Here is a 5,215-nt window from a genome sequence, read left to right on the forward strand (position 1 = left end):
GTTGATATTTTAGATTTATAATCTGTGTTTATCACCAGTTATATTTTGATATTATTTTGCACTGATTTTTAGTAAATATATATTTGCATAATATTGTATTCCTTTCTGTCTTCAAATTAGCACAGATAAACAAATTTGAGTTATTGGGGTGATTTGTGGAAATATGTGGCAATCTCCTTAATCATAGATTTCTGCTTATTTTCATAAATATAAAACTGTCAACCCCCGACAACTCTTCAGGCACAGTTCCAGAGATAATTTTAATCCATGAAGAACATGATATAAAGAAATGAAAGTCTGAAAGTCCCATATCCAAGAAAGTAAATTGTACTTATCAGATCCAATCTTTGGTAAATCTCCTATGGTTAGTGGAGAGAATATCCAATGCAGGATGTATTGTAGGGTAAATCCGTCTCATATCGTGTCAAGGAGAGGTAGACAATGGCAAAAATCCTGACAGGTTTCATTGGTCTCAGCCGGCTGCTTCAGAGGCTGGTGAGAGTTTGATCTCAGCTTTAGCTATTGAGTTCTGTAAACAACAGGCATTTCCAGCAGGGGGAAGGAGCCATAAAACTAGTTGGCAAAAATGAGAATAAATAATATTATTATGCAATAATTCATATTTACATAAGTACAATGGAATATGAAATTACATTTATATGATATCGATTAGATTATTGATATGATTTCGTATTTACTTAAAAGGATCTAATTTTATTTTTTAGTCTTGATAAAGAATAGAGCCATATGCAAAACCAATATGGAGTAAAATTAAGTAGCATCATAATTTATGCCTCCCCTAAAGTACTGTAATACTATTTTATCTATGCAAGATGTTATTTATTGCATTACAGGTACTTATATTAAGCAGACAGTTTAGCGGCTTTACATATACATTATCTCACAAAAGTGAGTACACCCCTCACATTTCTGTAAATATTTTATTATATCTTTTATGTGACATCATGAAAGAAATTACACTTTGCTACAATATAAAGTCGTGAATGTACAGCTTGTATAATAGTGTAAATTTGCTGTCTCCTCAAAATAACTCAACACACAACCATTAATGTCTAAACCACTGGCAAAAAAAGTACATCCCTAAGTGAAAATGTCCAAATTGGTCCCAAAGTGTCAATATTTTGTGTGGCCACCATTATTTTCCAGCACTGCCTTAACCCTCTTGGGTATGTAGTTCACCAGAGCTTTACAGGTTGCCACTGGAGTCCTCTTCCACTCCTCCATGAAGACATCACAGAGCTGGTAGAGACCTTGTGCTCCTCCACCTTCCATTTGGAGATGCCCCAGAGATGCTCAATAGGGTTTGGGTCTGGAGGCATGCTTGACCAGTTCATCACCTTTACCCTCAGTTTCTTTAGCAAGGCAATGATCATCTTGGAGGTGTGTTTGGGGTCTTTATCATGTTGGAATACTGCCCTGCAGCCCAGTCTCTGATGGGAGGGGATCATGCTCTGCTTCAGTATGTCACAGTACATGTTGGCATTCATGGTTCCCTCAATGAACTGTAGCTCCCCAGTGCCGGCAGCGCTCATGCAGCCCCAGACCATGACACTCCCACCACCATCCTTGTAGGCAAAACACACTTGTCTTTGTACTCCTTACCTGGTTGCCACCACACATGCTTAACACCATCAGAACCAAATAGGTTTATCTTGGTCTCATCAGACCACAGGACATGCCCTTAGTCTGCTTGTCTTCAACAAACTGTTTGCGGGCTTTCTTGTGCATCATCTTTAGAAGAAGCTTTCTACTGGGACGACAGCCATGCAGACCAATTTGATGCAGTGTGCGGCATATGGTCTGAGCACTGAATATGACGCTGAGCATGTGCACTCAACTTCTTTGGTCGACAATGGTGAGGCCTGTTCTGAGTGGAAACTGTCCTGTTAAACCACTGTATGGTTTTGACCACCATGCTGCAGCTCAGTTTCAGGGTCTTGGCAATCTTCTTATAGCTTAGGCCATCTTTATGTAGCAACAATTCTTTTTTCAGATCCTCAGAGAGTTCTTTGCCATGAGGTGCCATGTTCAACTTCCAGTGACCAGTGACCAGTATGAGAGAGTGAGAGCTCTCTCTATTGTGAGAGCTCCTCCCTATTCACAACTGAGACCTTGTAACACTAACGAGTCACATGACACCGTGGAGGAAAAATGGCTAATTGGGTCCAATAAATAAAATAATATAATAAAATATTTACAGATTGTGAGGGGTGTACTCACTTTTGTGAGATACTATATATATATATATATATATTGTACATTCACATCAGTTCCTGCGCTCAAGAAGCTTACAATCTAAGGTGCCTAACTCACATTCATACAAACACATACTAGGGGCAATTTACACAGGAGCCAACTAACCCACGCAGACACAGGAAGAACGTGCAAACTCCAGGCAGGTAGTGCCATGGTCAGGAATCAAGCAAACGACCCTAGTGCTGCCAGATGGAAGTGCTAACCATTGTGATGCCCATTTATTACACAATCTTAATTGTTAGCATACCCACAAGATCACCATTCTTCTTTCCTTTTTCAAGGTTGTTATTCGTTTTTTTTTTTGTGCTGCCACGCAGTCCTTTGACACATCCCTCTCATCAAACAGTCTGCAGTTTAAACCGGCATGCTTTAGCATTACTCACAGCTAGATCATACAAGTCAGAATATTCTCCAAAAGAGCCAGACCATTCATGAAATCTGGTCCCTGCTGTGTATCATCTGATATCCAAAGTAAAAACAATTTTTACATTTTTGATAAAATTTAGAATAGTTAATATCGGGCTTCTCTACTGTCTGTCGACATTATTAAGCAGTTGTCACCAGAACGATTATCCCAGTTAAATATTTTCCCTCTCCAACTGCGCTGGTGACTACTAGACAGTTTGGATTTTCCCTTACTTTAAATGTAAAGGGTGGATCTCCCTATTAATAACAGAGATAACATTTAAAACCTAAGGGGGATTCTGGGCCTTCCCTACACCTTCCAAAGGTAATAAATATCTATATATCTATATATATATATATAGATATATAGATCTATATGTCTATATATATATAGATTTTTCATTTTTATTTTTTGGCTTAAAGAAACTTTATTACCACTGATTAATACCCCATACATTGGAGAAAATTGATCTAAAGTCCTCGATGTAGCATGTCTTTACACTTGAACAATTTTAGGGAACAACTCAAAGACCAAGAAGTAAAATCATTTAAGGACCACTGAAGTTTGTACTAACACATTGTACAAGTTCTTACTAACAAAAAGTTAACATTGCTCCATAAAGCTCCAGAATAGTGTTACGTGTAGGTGATTGGCATGCTAGACAAAGAGAGTGCAGAATCTTCATGAAAAGATAAATGCTACGATCAATCACTTTCTAAAACGTCAGTTAGGCAAAGCTGAAGTTTGAAAACTTTTCTTTTAAAGTAAATATCTACAGCTGGTAAAATATAAGGACACTTGTATTGAGTGATATCCCATACTGGTTTTCTAAACCATTTACAGTAGAATTCAAGTCAAGGTTAAAATTTCCACCAAATGTATGTATTTGATTATGTATGCTAAGTATTTATTTTTTCATGTACATTAGAAGCATACAAATGTATATGAAAGGTTAAGAGGAGCTATATTAGATTTGTAATCTGTAGTTTATGAGAGATCCTGATACTGTATGTAACTACACAGAAGTTTAAACTGATAGTAAGGTTTAACAGGTCCTTCAAGTGTTCTTACTATGGTTCTTACCTCTGTTTTGAAAGATAAGAGCAGCATGTTGATAATGCATGTGAAATATGATTTATGGGGTTGGATCACATGGTATGATCTTTTAATCTCAGTGGGAGGCTTTAAAGAAAACTTGAGCACATACATGAAACAAGATATGCATGTGCCTCCACTGTAGGGACACCCAAATTTTAGTGTTAGGACCACAGATTACAGGGTGCCGTGACGTGGCTCTGTGGCTTATACATGCGTTTGCAAATGCGTGCGGACTAAACACCTGTTTTTAACGCATACTGTTAGACAGGTTAATTGGTTGTCTGCGAGCTGGTGGTAAGTAGGCTTGGAGTTTTTCCTGGGCATTCCCCAGGTTTTGTTGTTATCTGTTTGTGGCCTTCCAATGCCTCTTACTGTGATAGCTAGATATAAGTGAGGGTGGTGGCAAGTTTTTGTAATCACGTTGGGATGCGTATTGGTCCAGCAATGCACCAGCACCTTTGCAGCCATTGTGCTATTTGCTGGGTGTTTGGTGTGTCCTGTACCTTTAAAAAGGGGTGGGCTCCCTTCAGTCCACCTGCCCTCACTTAGCCATCAGAATGCATGTGCCTCCACTGTGGGGACACCCAAATTTTAGTGTTAGGACCATAGATTACAGGATGCCGTGATGTGGCTCTGTGGCTTACGCATGCGTTTGCAAATGCATGCGGATTGAACCCCTGTTTTTAACGCATACTGTTAGACAGGTTAATTGATTGTCTGCAAGCTGGTGGTAAGTAGGCTTGGAGTTTTTTCCTGGGAATTCCCCAGGTTTTGTTGTTATCTGTTTGTGGTCTTCCAATGCCTCTTACTGCGATAGCCAGCTATAAGTGAGGGTGATGGCAAGTTTTTGTAATCACGTTGGGATGCGTATTGGTCCAGAAACGCACCAGCACCTTTGCAGCCATTGTGCTATTTGCTGGGTGTTTGGTGTGTCCTGTACCTTTAAAAAGGGGTGGGCTCCCTTCAGTCCACCTGCCCTCACTTATCCATCAGAATTGATGTGCCTCCACTGTGGGGACACTCAAATTTTAGTGTTAGGACCACAGATTACAGGGTGCTGTGATGTGGCTCTGTGGCTTACGCATGCATTTGCAAATGCGTGTGGACTAAACCCCTGTTTTTAACGCATACTGTTAGACAGGTTAATTGGTTGTCTGCGAGCTGGTGGTAAGTAGGCTTGGAGTTTTTTCCTGGGCATTCCCCAGGTTTTGTTGTTATCTATGAAACAAGATAGACATGTGACTCCTTAAGAACATATAAATTACATGTATTTGGGTTTTAGCTGTAAACACTAAAGAAAGTGAAAACTGGTATGCTGACAATAGAAGTCACCTGGCTTTCAGGTTTTTCTAGAATAAGCTAGACATTAACCACTTTCACCGCCTTCCTGCCCAGGCCAACTTTCAGCTTTCAGCGATGTCGCACTTTAAGTCC

The sequence above is a fragment of the Aquarana catesbeiana genome, linkage group LG04 (assembly GCF_042186555.1).
Source record: "Aquarana catesbeiana isolate 2022-GZ linkage group LG04, ASM4218655v1, whole genome shotgun sequence".
NCBI lineage: Eukaryota > Metazoa > Chordata > Amphibia > Anura > Ranidae > Aquarana > Aquarana catesbeiana.